Source organism: Rhinatrema bivittatum, chromosome 10 (assembly GCF_901001135.1).
Source record: "Rhinatrema bivittatum chromosome 10, aRhiBiv1.1, whole genome shotgun sequence".
Taxonomy (NCBI): Eukaryota; Metazoa; Chordata; class Amphibia; order Gymnophiona; family Rhinatrematidae; genus Rhinatrema; species Rhinatrema bivittatum.
Window position 1 is genome coordinate 20,530,325 of NC_042624.1, and position 18,421 is coordinate 20,548,745.

At 45.5% G+C, this 18,421-nt stretch overlaps 1 pseudogene; it reads right to left on the reverse strand.

Moving 5' to 3' along the window:
* Window positions 1-11,095: 11,095 nt before the first annotated feature.
* Window positions 11,096-18,421, reverse strand: part of LOC115100346 — a 38,653-nt pseudogene continuing 31,327 nt past the window's right edge.

The window sequence follows — 18,421 nt, forward strand, 5'->3', positions numbered from 1 at the left end:
AAGACAAGGGGGCACTCCATGAAGTTAGCATGTGGCACATTTAAAACTAATCAGAGAAAGTTATTTTTCACTCAACACACAATTAAGCTCTGGAATTTGTTGCAATTAGTGTAGCTGTGTTTAAAAATGGATTGGATAAGTTCTTGGAGGAGAAGTCCATTACCTGCTATTATTTAAGTTGACTTAGAAAATAGCCACTGCTATTACTAGCAACAGTAGCATGGTATAGACTTAGTTTTTGGGTACTTGCCAGGTTCTTATGGCCTGGATTAGCTACTGTTGGAAACAGGATGCTGGGCTTGATGGACCTTGGTCTGACCCAGTATGGCATGTTCTTATGCCCAGTGTCTCAACACTCGCCAGACCCGCTGGGCATTATTCTTTTCCCAATTCAACTTCGATCTCCACTACTGTCCAGTGGAGAAGTACCTCCAAGTGGATGCCTTATCCCACTCTTTCGAGCCTGAAGACACTCAAGATGAGCCATGTCACATCATAGATCCTGCTCACATCTGTCTGACTGCTACCGTGATAGTTCCAGCCAGGAAGTCTATGTACCTCACTGGCTCCAAGAGAAGGTCTTGCGCAGGGCACACAATTCCAAGCTCGCTGGCCATCTGGGACGTGCCCGGACTCTGTCACTCCTCCAACGCTACTACTGGTAGCCCACCAAGTCCTGCCTATGTGGACTCCTGTCCAACATGCGCCCAACAGAAGCCACCAGTTGGTCAACCTTGGAGGCTACTCCGACCTCTGCCAGTACCCAAAGAGCCTTGGACTCACTTGTCCACAGAATTTGTGGTGGACTTTCCAGCATCAAGGGGGAATACGGTCATCTGGGTCATCATGGACCAATTCTCTAAAATAGCTCATTTTGTTCCTTTGCTTGCCTTATTGTCAGCCCCCGAGCTAGCACACCTCTTTTTTTCTGCATATGTTTCGCCTGCACGGCCTACCCATGGACATTGCCTCTGATAGAGGCCCTCAATTCATTGCCCGCTACTGATGCTCCCTATGTAAGAAGTTCGGGATCATCATCAGCTTGACTACCGCGTACCACCCTCAAGCCAACGGCCAAGCTGAACGGATGAACCGCTCCCTCAAATGTTTCCTCCGCGCATATTCTAATGACCAACAAGACAACTGGGCAGAATTACTTCCTTGGGCCGAATTCTCCCATAACTTCCACATTGCAGCAGCCACTGGAGTCTCTCCCTTTTCGCTTGTATACCCCGGCTTCCTTTGCCGATTCCTCTCTCGGTACCCTCACCCGCAGCCAAGTCCACAGCAGACGCCCTCCAACCCCTTAGGACTCGTACCAATCTCAGTCTCTGCCAGACCGCTGCATGAGCTAAAAGGTCCACTGATGCTCGTCGCCAACCGGCTCCAGAGTTCCAGCCAGGCCAGAAGTTTTGGCTGAGTACCTGCTATATCTGGCTCAAACTCCCTTCACAAAGGTTCGCTCCCAGATACATTGGGCCCTTTGCAGTCACCCGACACATTGGACCAGTGAAGTACCAGCTCCGTGTACCACCGAACTTGGGAATACATAATGTATTCCATGTTTCTCTGCTTAAACAACTGGTACTCTCTTGGCCTTCACACAAGATTCCTAAACCTTCCCAGGTTGTTTCAGAGGCCGATACGGTCTACCACGTCCGAGAGGTTCTTGATGCCTGGAGAAGAGGCCGCCATAGGGAGTACCTTCTCTCTTGGGAAGGCTACGATCCCGAGGAGAACTCCTGGGAGCCAGCAAGCAACATCTTGGACAAAGGACTCCTCTCCAGTTTCATCGTGCCTATCCGGGCAAACCCAGGCCTCCAAGAGGGGGGCGTAAAGGCGAGTTTCTGTTGCATGGCCTGGCCATGACAGGCCCGTAACCGAGCCTACTCACTTCTGGCACCCGGCTCCTAGACCTGGCCCGTCTTCACTGGCGGTGGTGGGCAGCTGCCTGCGCTCCCGCACTCCCGTTGCCTCCTCAGGTATTTCTGGCTCCTCTCCGGATCCCTCCGGCTCCCGGCGGGTCTCCCCACATGTGCCGCAGGGTGATGCCGCCGTCCAGCATCCTGCCTCTTCCTAGCTGTGTGAACCATGCCGGTCTTTAAAGGGGCTGTTGCGGTAAACTAACCCGCGGCCCTGGATGATGACATCATCATGCCCTGCTACTTAAGGCAGGACCCACCGCTCATTCCTTGCCTTGGCAACAGGTTTCCACGCTAGTTGTGTGCTTCGTTGCTCCTTCTTGACTTCGTTGCTGGTTCCTGTTTCTGACTTCGTTGCTGGTTCCTGTTCCTGACTCCATTCCGGGTTCCTACCTAGCTTTGCCTTGGACTGATTAATGGCTTTGACCCCTGCTACATTGGACCACGCTCAGGAATGATTACTGGCTTTGACCCTTGCTTCATTGGACTACGCTTTGGACTGATTACCGGCCTCGACCCTTACTCCTCTGTACTTCAACTAGTTCTGCTGCCTGTCCTGACTCCAGCCTGTTCCTGACCTCGCCTCTGGTATCTCCTTGGATTTGGCCTTGCTAGGTTTCGGCTTTCTACTGCCTGGGCGTCAAGTTACTCTTGCTTCTGACCCATCCTTGCTGCCCGGGTCTCTGTACCCCTGCCTCGGTTCCTTCAAATCCTCTGCTAGCCCCTGGCTACCTGCTACATCTTCCACTGGGAATCGTCTGACAGAGTCCCACATAAGACCAGCTGGCCCTGGCATCCAAAGGCTCAACCTTCGGGGAATGAGGGCTAGTACTGGCAAAGCTCTAGTCTGCCTCCATCTCACGGTCTGCTTCACTTCCCGACGGTGGGGACCCGTGGGGCTTGCCCTAAAGGAAGCATAAACCCCAGCTTGGGCCAAGGGTCCACCACCAACGCAACAGTAATATGTGTTTTAACTATTGTGAATGTTATCTTGTACCCCTCCCTGAATGATGGAAGGAATACTATTAAATATTCTAAATAAATAAATATTGGGTCTTACACCAAATCGGCCCCAAGACCCTGTCTTGGGGTCAGTTCCCACATCAGAAAGTGATTCTCAAGGAGTCTCCTCCTTTTTGATGGCCAAAGCAATTGAGCCTGTTCCACCAGAGCAAAGATGGCATAGATTTTACTGCAAGTATTTCCTGATTCCAAAGAAAACAGGGGGACCTCATCCAGAGAAACCATCTTGAACTGATGATTTAGTTCAAGGCCCTAGACCTAAGGAAACCAATACCTCGTGTATCACATTCTGCTGTTTGGAATAGCATTTGCCCCACATGTCTTCATGAAATGCATGCCATCATAGCAGCACACTTAACATAAGAAATTGCCATACTGGTCCATCAAGCCCAGCATCCTGTTTCCAACAGTGGCCAATCCAGGCTACAAGTACCTGACAATTACCAAAACATTAAGTAGATCCCATGCTACTGTTGTAGTAATAGCAGTTACTGGACTTCTCCAAGAACTTATCCAAATCTTTTTTAAACCCAGCTACATTAACTGCACTAACCACATCCTCTGGCAAAAAATTCCAGAGCTTAATTGTGCGTTGAGTGAAAGAACTTTCTCCAATTAGTTTTAAATGTGCTACTTGCTAACTTCATGGAGTGCTCCCTAGTCCTTCTAGTCTCCGAAAGAGTAAATAACCAATTCACATTTACTAGGGATGTGCATTCATTTACAATGAATGTCACATCCGCAACGAAATGGTCCCTATTCGTTTCATTCGAGGGACCGTGAAACGAATGACGATCCCCCACGAATGAAACATATCATATTAGTTTCATTCGTTTGGTTCACAGTGCTTTCTTAACAGCCTTTTGCAATAGGAGAAGGTCATGTGGGAGTATCCATAGCAACCATTCCTTTCCTGTGAGTCATAAGTGACCTCACAGCCCTGTCATAGAGTGGGTCAGACAGGTTGGCAAGGAGTCCAGAATGCCAACATATCAGAGCAAAGCATTTTTTTTTTTGTAAAACAATTTTTATTTCAAATATAAACCAAGACAGTACAGAGAATATTTGACTCTGATATACTCCCCATTACAAACCCAATACACAACTGTGTGTTACTCCCAACCCCTTATCTCCCCTGCCCCCCCCCCCCCCCCCCCCCCAGGTCCAAGGTCACAAGTGCCTCAAGGTCTTTCAGCAATGCTTGCCATCTTTCTTCAGGGGAAGTTATCCCCGCACCTAGTCACTCGTTTAAGATGAGACTGCGGGTCCGGTGAGGAAGCCGCTGCACATACAGGCCCCAAACCGCAAGAAACTTCTTCTTTTGACTCGGCGGTTGTGCATAATGGAAGCCTCCATTTGCATCATTTGGTGTAAATGATTACGCCAGGCCCAATAAGAAGGCCGATCCGTGGTTCTCCAATTGAGTAGAATAATTTTCTTAGCTACCAAGCAGGCTTTTTGTATGAAGAGGTGAGAACCCCAAACTCTCACACGTCGAGGCGAAATACAATCAAACAGAAGCCAATAATAGGAGAAGGGAATATCCACCCTAACACCAATTCCACATAATTGAGTACCTTACGCCAAAAGGTCTGAATTGGCTGGCATGCCCAAAATGCATGAGAGATTGAGCCGGACATCTCGCCACATCGTAGGCACTGCGGCGTTGGTGCAATTTTTGAATTATAGGCATCCTGAGCGAAAATATAACCGCGGCGGATAAATTTGTACTGCATTTCGCGATAATACATAATGACTGAGAGTTGGGAGATCCGCAGAAAACAAGCTGCTATAATGGCTTCAGTGACCAGGAACACCCCATCCCGATTCCACCTTTCCACCAAAATAAAACAGGTATCAGGGGAAATGGCTTGTCTAATCATATGATAGTAGGTGGCGAGCAATGGAGTGTTCTCCTGTTTTAGAAGCAGGATGTCCGCTATCGCAGTAAGGGAAGTGACCTGCCGCGAAGTAAGAGGTATGGAAGCAATATAGTGCTGGAGTTGTAGATAAGGGAAGACCCCGATATCAATGTTACCATATAGTTCTTTCAGCTCCGTCATCAAGAGAACTTGGCCCTCAGGATTAAACACGTGGCCCAGCTTTGCAATACCAGCCTTTACCCATTTACGAAATGCGAGTGTTTGCGAGCCCGGCGTAAAGGCAGGGTTCCCTTGAATTGGTAAAAGGTAGGCGCACACATGATCCAGCTTCAGAAGAGTCATCAATTTCCTCCATGATACACGAAGAGGATGGATAAGAGCATTTTGCACTAAAAAAGTATTGAGAGACGGAGAAGCAGCTTGCAACACAAAGGAGGGAGCCAGTGGGTGAGTCAGAGCCTTATCCGCCAGAAGATTTAAAAAGGAGGAGGTATCTAATATCCAGTCTCTGATTAAGCGCAAATTACTGGCCAGATTGTAGATTGCCAGATCTGGCACCCCCAATCCCCCTTTCCCCCAAGGCACCCGCAACCAGGCCAACGGGATACGGGCCCCCCCCCCCCCCCCCCCCCGCCACCAGTAAAATCTCCGCTGAATCCTATCCAGTCGTCGCACCTCTGCCTGCCTCAAAATAAGAGGCAAATTCTGAAACAAATATAGCCACTTTGGCAAAATACCCATCTTAAATAGTTGGATTCTACCACTCAATGACAACGGCAGAGGGGCCCAACTAAGCAGCCTATCCTCCATAGCCCACAGGAGCGGATAAACATTAAGGGAATAGAGACATGATAGGTCCCTTGGAATAATAATTCCCAGGTAGGTAAATGAGTCCACAGCCCACTGCAAGGGAAAGTCCGCTCCCCATGCCTCCTGCAACGTTCTCGGGATAGCGAGGGCCTTGGATTTATGCATGTTTAAACGCAGCCCCGAGAAAACACCAAACGCCCAAACCAGGCGCAGAAGCGCTCTGAGGGAGTGCACGGGATCCGTCAGGAAAACCAAAAGGTCATCTGCAAACGCAGCGTACTTAAAAAGAGTCGAGTGAAATCTAATACCCCGAATTTCCTTTGTTAATTGGATTGCTAAAAGCAAAGGTTCCAACTAGAGGATATACAACAACGGGGATAAAGGGCAACCCTGTCGAGTACCGTGGGAAATCGGGAATGCCTCCGAATGGTCTCCATTCACCAAAATAACAGCTTCCGGGGCCGAATACAGGAGTTCAATTCCTTTATAAAACAACCCCTCAAAACCCATCGTACATAAGATCTGAAATAGATATGTCCATTCCACCCGGTCGAAGGCCTTTTCCGCATCAAAACTAATGGCCAAAAAAGGAGTCTCCATTTGTTGAGACATTGACATAGCTGCCAAAATGTTCCGAATATTTGTCAGGGCATAGCGTTTTTTAACAAATCCAACTTGATCTGCCCGAATAAGGGAAGGGAGAACCTCCGCTAGTCGATCAGCCAGAATCTTGGCAAGCAGTTTTTGATCAAAATTTAACAAAGATATAGGCCGATACGATTCTGGTTGTAACAGGTCCTTCCCCGGTTTCGGAATAAGAACAATATGTGCCCGATTAGTGTGGGCTGGGAAAGATCCATCCGCTAACATCCCTGAAAATGCCTGCACTAGCGGGTCTGCTACCTTATCTATCATATATTTATAAAATTCCGCACTATACCCATCTGGCCCTGGCGCTTTTAGGCGCTTGGCCTGCTGGATTATCAAGCGAACCTCCTCCGAGGTTATGGGCCTATTTAACTGTTCCCTCTGTTCCCGTGTCAAATGAGGGAGCTGATATTTGGAACAAAATTGATCACACGCCTCCATAGTCCCACTTTCGGCCCTATATAGGGAACTATAAAAGTCTTGGAAACGCCGCGCTATCAGTCAATACCTGGCCGTTAGCGGATCTCAATGCCAGAACATGTCGCGAACCCCGAGCTGAGCGCACTAAATTTGCTAATAACTTACCCGACTTATTACTATGTTGAAACAGCTTATATTGGTAGTAAAGAACACTTTTCCGCGCTCTTTGGTGCAAAAGAGTATTTAGCTCCCCTTGTATAGGGGAGCTATCACTAGTATTAGTCCCCATCAGCCTCTTCCTTGCCCTACCCAATTGGGCTGTCAAAGCTAAGAGCCTACGGTTCATCACTTTTTTCCAATGAGCCATATACGAAATGATGTCTCCCCTAAGAACTGCTTTAGCAGTATACCAAAATAGAACCGGTGAGGCCCGCTGCTGGCCATTAAAGTCAGCATAGTCCTGCCAGCATTTATGGAGATACTCCCGAAAAGCCTCATCCAAGGCAAGATAGAAGGGAGACTTCCAAGACAGTAAGCGTGACGTATTCAAATCCAGCTCAATTTCCAACTTCACCAAGGCATGATCCGAGACCACTATATCTCCAATCTCTACCCCTCTAATTTTCGAACAACCATGTACACTTGTTAAAAAATAGTCGATTCGAGATAATGTCCCATGCACTCTAGAAAGGTGTGTAAAGTCTTTTTCTCTGGGATGCAACACCCTCCACATGTCCATCAAGTGTAAGGAGTTCTCCAAAAAGGACAGACCTTGCCCAAACCCCGCAGGCCTGGGAGCCAAGGGGGACCTGTCTAAAGCTGGATCACGTATGGTATTAAAATCCCCTCCAATTATGATAAGGTCTCCTAAGTATGGAAGCAAATGTTGATGTATCTCCCTATAGAAAGATGGGTTATATGTATTGGGAGCATAAAGATTAAAGAGGACTACTTTCATATGATATAGATCCGCAATCAAAATGATATAATGGCCATGAGGATCTTTAATTTCCGCATGCACCGTAAATGGAACCGCTCGCTGTATCAAAATAGCCACGCCTGCCGACTTAGTGGTCGCCGAAGCATAAAAGATTTCCCCACCCCAAAGGCGTCCCAATTTCTGATGTTCAGAATCAGTCAGGTGTGTCTCCTGTAAAAATGCTACAGCAGCCTGTTTTCTTTTTAAAAGAGCTAATATTTTGGTACGCTTAATAGGCGAATTGACACCGCAAACATTCCAAGTAACTATATTAGTACATGAATTAGAGATTACTTACTTCAGAAAAGATCAAAATATTTAGTATGAAATCCATGTGACAGCAGAGACCCTCCCAGCCGAGATCTCCAGCTGTCCGACTACGACTTCCCCACTTTAATCTCTTTGAGACCTTTGAGAACCATATTTGAATCAATAAGTGGACCTGTCTAATTCCCCTTGAAACCTCCCAACCCTCTCTCTTCCCTTGCTTCTCCCCCCCCCCCCCCCCCCCCGTACCCCCTCATGTACCATCTCTAAGGTCTTCGCCGAAGACCGAGACCACTGCCCTTCCCGAATCCCTCCCGCCCACCCTCTGGCTTCATCCACCCCTCCCGCTACAACCCCCAACATTCTACTCCCCCCCAACTCGTACTGCAACTGCTAAAACAATAGAACTGGAACATTAATGCATATCGTTGCGCCATTCTATCCTCGTACAATAAAAACATTTAACATGCCAACATAAATGTGTCATTAAAACCAGACATAGAAATATGAGCACTGAGCATAATAGATCCCCCAGGCTATCAAGGTTGCGCAGCAATTTGCTCCCTCCCTCCACTTTGCTGGATCAGTTAATAAGACAGAAATAGTTGCCATGTCCCCATGCGTTCACGATAGGTAGTACTAAGGAAAAACTTAACAGCTATCAGAAGCTGGAGACAAACCACAATAACCATACCAAGGGTCTCATTCTCCGAATCTGACAGCCTCCCAAAAAACTTGAAGTCACCCCATAATTGCCCGGGGAAGCCTCCCTCCCGCCAACTTAAATATATAAAAAAGAGAAAATAAAATTAATCAAAAATGACATCGGGCCTAGCATGCATGTCAATGAAAATTACTGGAGCAGGCCGCCGAACTCTCCCAGCCTTCCCAAAATAAGCCATTTTCGAAGTCAGCACTGCCTTGCTGATTCCGTATAGTACACCAGCCCCACCAACCCATTTTCCACAGCCATTTGTATAAATCCATGCGGGAGGCTTGGTGGGCAATGAAGGAAGGCGGTGCTCTAAAATGAGAGGGAATTAAATATTTGAAACAGAAAAAAACAAAAGCCAGATCAAAAGTTAAAATTTTAGGGTATGAAAGGTAAAATAACAAAAAAACTGCAGGGACCCCAAAAAGAAAGACAGCAATATTCAAAGTATATATCACATAAATAAATGAGGACTCAGGTCATTTTTTCTGTTCTCAAAGTATACTCTCACTCAAGTAATCTACTAAACTAATTTAAATTTATAAATATAAATACAATATAACTGAAGGACCAAATCAAGAATATGATTGATTAATGCACAATAATGGCTATTATATTAGTACAGAAAAAGAAGGTCCCAATATAAATTACATTTAATTTAATAGCTAAATACATTCATATATTTAGAGGTGAACATTAAGAAATCAATATTTATTTATTTATTTATTTTATTTAGCATTTTTTTGTATACTGTCGCTCAGGGTCCATCGAAATGGTTCACAACTGGTTAAAATAACATTTTCCTAATACCTAAAATACATTGTAAACTTCTAAACAATACATAACAAACTAGCAAAATTTCCTAACTAAAACTATAAAATACCTAAAATCAAACATAAATTCAAATCATAGAATCCTTCAGATAGTACATTAAAGATCCTATCCTAATTAAAATTAGTTAAAACGCATTTTGTTACAGTCTAAAATAACTTTTCAAGTAAAAACTAAAAGTCAGTACTGTCTAAAATAACTTTTCAAATAAGAACTAAAAGTGAATACAAATCTAGTACCTTAAAATTCATTGCAGGTGGTCTAAGATGACTTAAGATTGACTCGAATAAGCTTTTCTAAAAAACCAGGTCTTAAGCTCTCGTTTAAACTTTTTTAGATTTGGCTCTAACCTCAAGGCTCCTGGAAGCGAATTCCAAATTCCCGGGCCTGCTAAAGACAATGCTCTATCCCTCACCTGGTTCAGATGAGCCAACTGGACATTTGGTAAAGTTAAGAGACCCTTATTTGCTGAACGCAAGTTTCTCTGTGGAACATGCAATTTTATTGTCACTATTAAAAACAGCATTGCAATGTTGAAAAATTAATATTAAAAATTCTTTATTGAAATATTAAGTAGGATGAAGCATAAGGGGTTAATCCTTCTCTTCGTGCAATACCATCTGCTGCAGAAACACAACACTACCTAGAAATGTGAATTATTCAAGGCAGCATGGTCTCTTCTGCTGCATAGTGCCAAAAATGTTGCATGTGCAATGTGATTTAGAAAGTTAAGTTTTCCATTATGGAAATTACATTCTGAGCTACCCCTCCCATGCTGCTTTGTATATTTAATATTTTTGTATTGAATATGCTGATTTCTTTTTTTTAGACCTTTCCAGCTACTAATTTCTTAATTGAGACCCATAGTAAATAACAAGAATAAAAAATGTAGTCCCATTAAAAGTACATGTGTGTGAGTGGGTTTATTGTAGTCAGAGCATTGTTTCATCCTGAAATCTGGATGTCCAACTCCCCTCTATCTCCTCTTTCATGTTATCTCACTTTCTTTGCTTACATGGCTCTCTGATCCTGCATTCTGATGCTTTGTCCTGTTCCCTGCAGCACAACTGTATTGTCGCTGCTGCTGAGATATTGCTGCCATCTTTTCCTGTATCCCATGAGGTCCTAGCTCTGCTTGCTTTGAGTTATTGCAAAACATAGTTTCCACTGTTACTGCCCTCATCCTGACAGCAAATACATTAGCATCAGTACCTTTGAAAATTGGGATGTGGGACTACCATAGAATGTTGGTTTAATCCTCCAGACCTCTTTGCCTCTGTTGTTTTCCCTGTGATATGAGGTCACAGCCACAGATGGACATGATATCTGTGCTCTGCTTTGTACAAGAATGCCTAAAAATAAATAGTCCATGGCTAAAAATATAAATCTATAATGCTATGTCTTCATTTTAGCAAAGATTTCTACCTTAAAATGGTTCAAAATTAGTCTCTCAGTTAATTTAACTTGTGATAAGAATATGATATGACTGTGACTAGCTTGAACACTGTGATAGTCAGATTAGCTATTAAAACCCAATGTGATATTCTCAGGTTATTTTTGCTACCTTAAAGTAGTCCATAGTACACTATTTCATAATAGTTTACATTTCATCATCTTTTCCTCTGTTTTCTGAAGCTCCGTTAGGATCTGTATCTTCCCCTCTTCCAAATATCTCCTGCAAAGTGAGCTCTTTCTCTGAAGCTGGGTTACCTCTGTGTCTGATGTACCTGGCCTTCTTAGCTTCCATCAAAGAATATTGAAAGTCTGGCATAGTATGCATGGTCCTAAGAAAGCCATCGGGTGCATAGACATCCTCATCAAATGTAGGGTTCTCTTTGAAAAGCGAGGACCATCTCTGTCTAGCTGAGTACCGAACTAGCTGAACTTGTTTGATTACAGTTTTACCAAAGGCAGCCTGATTGATTTCTCCTGCTGCATTTTCAATAATCACTGCTAGGGGACTGGAGCATCTGGGTCCTCGGCTATTGGCAGCCTCTTCATCCATTGAATTTCCAGAAATGCTTAGTCATTTTGCAATTGAATCTTTCACATCTGACATGTTGATGTCTACAAGGGAGCTTTTGGTCTTGACCTTACACAACCCTCTTGTGGAAGGCAAGGATTCATACCTTTTGGAGGATAGCTTCTCTTCTCTGCTGCTCAGATTGTCCTTATACTCATTAATGTGCATTTGTGATATTATAGATGAAACTGAGGCCACAAGGTCATCAGATTTAGGAGATGTTTTCAGTCCTCTGGAAATGAAGGATAATGCATTAATAATTTAGCCAACATTTTATAGTACAACAGTCCTTTTTTTATTAACAGACTAGGAACCAATAACATTTGGGTTAATAGGCTCTCCTATAACACATACCATACAAGAATTATTGTATGGGAGAAGATTTTAAGTTGTTATTAGAGGAAAGGTCTAGACTGATGATTTAACTGTAGTATTTAATTCTTCAAAACCTGATAAACTCATTCAGTATAATGCATTTCAATTAGCTTTAAGATATCCTAATATTCTTCTCAAAATTGTTTTGAACTCTAACTGCAAATTATTATTAAAACTATAATCAGTTAAATTTACATTTTTGGAAATCAAATTTCATGTATCAAGATGTGAACTTAATTTCATTTATTCTCTTTCTTTTTGCATAAGCATACAAAACGAGTTACAAAAATATTTTAAAAATTACAAATATACAAATAATGGCAGTACAATAAACTATGTCTATTTTAGAATAAAATCAACCCTATGCAATCTCTCAGTGCTGCTACTCCCAAAGCTACCCAAAGAACCCCATCAACCTATGACATCAACTATAAAATTAAATCTCTAACTTACAGGGTCATTTTTCAAAACGCAATGGGCAGTTATCACGGCGATAAAATTTAAATGAGGGAAAAGGGCGGGGTTTGGGCTGGCTTTAAAAAATTTTGGGCTCGGTTGTGCTGCGGGTGGTAATGTTTTACAAATTATCGCCAGCAGTAGCACCAGAAATAACTACAACTTTTGCAGGGGCGCTATGGTGGCGATAGTGTATACTGCGGCCACAACCACAGCAGGTGAAAATGCACCGTCGCGGTATGGCCAGCTGCACACTATCCCCCCACCCCTTTTCTGGCCGTGGCTGTTCATTCTGCTATATTTATATTTATAGCAGAATGAAAGATGAAGGCCTTAATAGCAAATCTCAAAAAATAACCACACTACATACTTGTCAAGCAATGGATCATTGCTGTCAAAGCCATAAACTAGAGGCAGGAACAAGAGTCAAATCCATCCTCGAGTCACCTATCACTCCAGATTCCATTTTTAGCCTAGATGCATGCCTAGCCTAGCCAAAAGTATGGGACTAATCCTCAAATATCTGGTTTCATATTGTTGGGATTTTACTAACTCTTCAAATTTTTTATTACAGAAGGAGAATTTTGGAAGCTAGTTACTTTAAATGGGTGGATTGCCCTATCTGGCATTCAAGCATAGACCACCAGCCAGTCACATGGGGCAGCATAGACCAACACCAGCCAGGCATGGGGCAGCTGAGACCAACACCAGCCAGTCACAGGGCTGGTGTTGGTCTCAGCTGCCCCATGCCTGCAGAGCCACTGAGTTCAGCACCAGGTCCCTAGCAGCTCTTCTTACAGAGCAGGAGCTCAGCCTTCTCTTTCCCCCACAGAGGTTATCTGCTCACTCTGGCCTCTTCTCATTTTCCCTGTGGTGATGGCCTCTTGGCACCTGCTCCACTAATCTTTTCATATCCTTACTACCTCCCCTCACACAGAATTTGACTCTCCCTCTTCCAACGGGTGGAAGCTAACAGACCCTCCACCATTGCCTCACCACTGGCTCAATGACTTTCACTGCTCTCCTCTGCTGCTGGCTCTTCTCATCCTCAGGACATGGCAAAAAAGTAATAAAGCCTGCATTGGTGCCTTCCAGCCTGTCCCTTCCCATACCAAGGGACACATTCTCCCTTAAAAGTCCACTCATACCCTATTCTCTTGGTTCCTGTCTGGATTCCCCTGACTATCAATGTAAGTAAAAACATTTTATTATTCACAGGTGGCTGCTACTGATGCTTTTGCATTCTAGAGGGGGAGAAGAGTGAGTCAGTATGCATGTGTGTATGTAAGAGAGCGCATGAGTGTGAGTATGAGAGAGTGATAGTGTAAGTAAATGAGTATGCTGTGTGTGTGTGTGTGTGTGTATAGGCCCAGTTTGAGGAGTAGGCAATTGCCTCCATCATCACATTTTCACAGGTGCCAGAGCATAGTCCCAGCTTTTATGCCTCCATATGTGCCTGCTGCAGCACTATTAGCCCCTTGTAGAGCAGCCCAGCCCCACAGCAACTCATCAAGAAACTTTGGTACAAGGCATGCAAAGTCTTCAACTCTGACAAGATCTGCAGCACCCTGTTCCTTCCTTCTGCACAGGCTTCCTGTTATCCTGGAAAGCTATGCAAGGGGATGGGATGCCACAGAGCCTGTTCAGCACATGAATGCCCTTGGGCCCTACACTGAAGATTACTGATTGAGCTGCTGAGAGGCCCTACTGCACTGGCCTGTTATATTTTAGAATGGTTTTGTATTTTTATTTCTATTTTGTTTGTTTTATTTTATGTTTTTATTGTGAGCTGCTTAGAGCGAAGAATTAGCAGCATACAAATTCCCTAAATAAACATGACCAGTAACAGAGGAAAGGGGAGTATCTAGGCAGGAGCGATGGGAGGAAGATCTCTTCCATCCTTTGAAGACTTCTGGGAGGAGACTCCCTTACACTCCCTCATTTTAAAATTGCAGTTCTGTAATAGTGAAAGTCAATGAGCATGTGTGTGAGCAAGCATATGAGAGTGTGTGAGAATGAATGTATGTGTGTATGTGTATATGATAGAGGAGAAAGTTTGTGCACCTCTAACTAACCATGACAATCTCAGGGTGATTGGAATCAAAGGTTCCCAGGTATGGAAAGCAGAAGATTTATTTTATCCTTATTAGTTTTAATTATTGGGTGGTATAATTTGGGTGGTATTACTATGCAAAACGAATCCATGGAATAATCTTCAACTCAAAACTTCTATTTGATACAATAAAGAATTTAATCAAAGAACCTTCATATAATCAACCAACCTTCTCTAAAAAATCATGCAATGAATTTTCAACTGCACATCTGAAAAAATTCTGAAACAAACAATTCTCTACATCCACTTCTACTTACAAATATGATAAAATTAATCCTAACGATATATGGACAGACTTTGATCCATTCTCCAAATTTGATCCAAACATTCTCATGTTGCGCTTCTCAGCTGCGGCAGGCCTGCAGCTGGCTTCGCTCACCCCTGACGCCGGGGCCTTAGACCTAGCCTGTCCTCTCTGGCAGCAGTAGGCAGCTGCCTACACGCTTGTGCTCCGTCTGTGCTCCCAGGCCCCTCCAGCGCTGCTGTGGGCTCCTCTGGTCCTGGTCAGCTCTCTGCATGTGCGTCGCTGGGAGACGCTGTCACTTCCTAATCTTCAGCCTGTTCGCCTTAGGCGCGCACGTGTGCCTCCCAGGACTTTAAAGGGGCCACGGCGGGAAAGCCTCCCGCAGCCCTGGATGATGTCAACCAGTCTCCATATATAAGGCAGGCCCTGCCGCCTAGACTTTGCCTTGGCAATAGGTCTCCATGCTTCCTGTCATGTGCTTCATTGCTGCTTGTTCCTGATCCTGCTCCAGCCCCAGTTACTCCTTCCCTTCGGACTGACCTCCCTGGCTTTGAGTTCTGTTTGAACCTGACCTTGTCTCCAGCCGCCTGCCCTGACTTCTGCTTGAACCTGACCTCGACTCCAGCCACCTGCCCTGACTCTTGCTTGGACCTGGCCTTGTCTTCACCTATCTGCCTGACTTGCAGTCCAGATTCAACCTTGTCTCCAACCGCATTGCCTCTGCTTCAGTCTGTCTGGACTTTGGATCCTATCTCTCCTTTTGGGACCCTGCATCTTCGCTTCCTAGCATCCTGCTTTGGACACTCTCTCAGGGATCAATCATACGGAGGCCCACCTAAGTCCAGCCAGCCCCGGTACCCAAAGGCTCAACCTGTGGGGAACAAGAGCTGGTATTGGGGAAGCTCCAGTTGGCCTCCGCTTCCCGTTTGGCCTCGCCTCCCGACGATGTCAGCATTCTCCTAAAGGTGTTCTACATCCATGCTCCTTTTACTCGCACAAGTTTTCCCCTGCAGAGGAAAACTATAATATCAGTGATCGCGAACTCCTCACAATCAAACTCGCCCTCGAAGAATGGCACCCCTGGCTGGAGGGTGCCCAACATCGGTTCACGATGTTCACAGATCATAAAAACCTGGAGCATCTTTGACATGCCCAGCGCTTTAATTCTCACCAGGCCGGCTGGGCATTATTCTTTACCTGGTTTGATTTCAACTTATGTTACAGCCCAGCCAAGAAAGATTTACATGCTGACGCCTTATCCCACTCATTTGAACCTGAGGATTCCCAAGAAGAACCTCAGCACATCATCGACCCAGCCTGCATTTCCTTGTCTGCCACCATAACCGTGCTGTAAGAAAGACTGTGGTACCCCGCAGGCTTCGTGAGAAGGTGCTACAATGGGCACATGACTCCCAAGTTGCTGGTCATCTTCGACGCGCACAGACTATGTCCCTCCTTCAGTGTTATTACTGGTGGCCAACCATGTCTTCTGACACTCACATCTCTGTGGATTCCTGCCCCACGTGGGCTCAGCAAAATTCACCCATGGGCTGACCTTGGGGGCTATTGCAGTCATTGTCTGCCCCCAAAAGAACCCTGTACTCACTTGTCCAACGACTTTGTGGTGGACCTTCCGATGTCCGATGGGAACATTGACATCTGGGTGGTCATGGACTGGTTCTCCAAGATGGCTCATTTTGTCCTGCTTCCTAGTTTCCCCCTCTGTGCCAGAACTCACATGCTTGTTTTTCCTCCACATCTTTGGATGTGGAGGAATCCATGGATTGCCTGAAAATATCGCCTCAGACAGAGGACAATTTGTCACCCGCTACTGGCGCTCATTGTGTAAAACGTTTGGGATCGCCATCAGTCTAACTACTGCTTATCATCCCCAGGCCACTGGCCAAGCCGAGCGGATGAATTACTCCCTGAAGTGCTTTTTTCTTTCCTACTCCAACGACCAGCAAGACAACTGGGCTCAACTCCCATGGGCTGAGTTCTCTTATAATTCCCACATCACTGCAGCTATGGGAGCTTCTCGTTTCTGGTATATGGAAGATAGCCATGGCCCCCTCCGATTCCTCTTACCGTGCCTTCTCCAGCAACTCAGGCAACCATGGATGCTCTTTAGGCCTTGTGGACGCGTACCAATCAAAGATTACAACAAGCAGCCACGCGTGCTAAGAAAACCTCAAACATCCTTAGTAGACCCGCTCCTGAGTTCCAAACAGGTGACAGAGTATGGCTGAGTACCCGTCATATTCGTTTGAAGCTTCCCTCCCAGCGTTTCGCTTCCAGGTACATTGGCCCATTTCCAGTTGCTCGACGCATTGGCCCTGTGCCCTACTAGCTCCATCTTCCTCCCACACTGGGAGTGCACAACTCCTTCCACGTCTCTTTGCTCAAACCCCTGGTATGTTTTTGGACATCCTGTAAGGCTCCGGTTCCCTTTCGAGTTGTTTTGGAAACGGACATCCTCTACAGAGTACAAGAAGTCCTGGATATCCTGAGGAGAGGCCGCTGTTGGGAGTACCTCCTATCATGGGAGGGGTATGGTCCCAAAGAAAACTCCTGGGAACCAGCTATCAACATTCTTGACAAAGGGCTCCTTCAGCAATTCCATCAAACCCATCTGGGTAAGCCCAGACCTCCAAGAGGGGGGCATGGGGGGGGGGGGGACTGTTGCACTTCCCAGTCACAGCAGGCCTTGCAGCCAGCTTCACTCACCCCCGATGCCGGGGCCCCGGACCTGGCCTCTCTGGCAACAGTAGGCAGCCGCTTACGCGCTCATGCTCTGTCCGTGCTCCCAGGCCCCTCCAGCGCTGCTTCAGTCTCCTCCAGTCGGGTCTCCCCCACCTGCGTTGTGGGGAGACGCATTTCCTAGTCTTCAGCCTGTTCCCCTTAGGTGCGCATGTGCCTCCCTGGACTTTAAAGGAGCTGCGGTGGGAAAGCCTCCTGTTGCCCTGGATGATGACGTCAACCAGTCTCCATATATTTATTTATTTATTTATAACTTTTCTATACCGAAGTTCAAATAACAGAGTTAATTATCACTCCGGTTTACATTGCAACCATAAAAAAAACAGTGACAAAGGTGTTGTCTTACATAGAACAGGGGGAGAGAAAAACTTGGATACAGCTTAAGCATGGGGAGTAACGTGTCTAAACTGGTAAGAACTGATAAGAGTTGGCTTTTTGGGGTAACAAGGTATTCCGAGGGAGGGGGTAGGAATGAGGGATTGTAGGGGGGTTGGAAGGTGGGGGGGAGGGTAGCGGAGGGTTACCATAGATTTAATGAAACTAATATACATATATTAAATAGCTTAGGCAGCGGAAGAAAAAGTGCTTAGGCATCTGAGCTTAGGAAGAGAAGGTCCATGGAGGATGAGGCAAGGATGAGTGTTATGGGAAGGCTTGTCTGAATAGTAGCGTCTTAAGTCTCTTCTTGAATGTAATTGGGCATTGTTCCAGCCTAAGGTCCGGTGGGAGCAGGTTCCACTGTTTGGGGCCTGCGGTGGAAAAGGCTCTTTTACTAAAGGAGGTTTTGAATGTAGGTGTTCTAAGAGTCCCTCTTTGCGCTAATCTCAGAGGACGGGTTGAAGTATGAAGTTGCAGGGGGGGTCAATAGGTCCAGCGGAGAGATGTTAAGAATGGCTTTGTGGGTGATTACTAAAAGCTTGTAGAGGATTCTGAATTTGACTGGGAGCCAATGGAG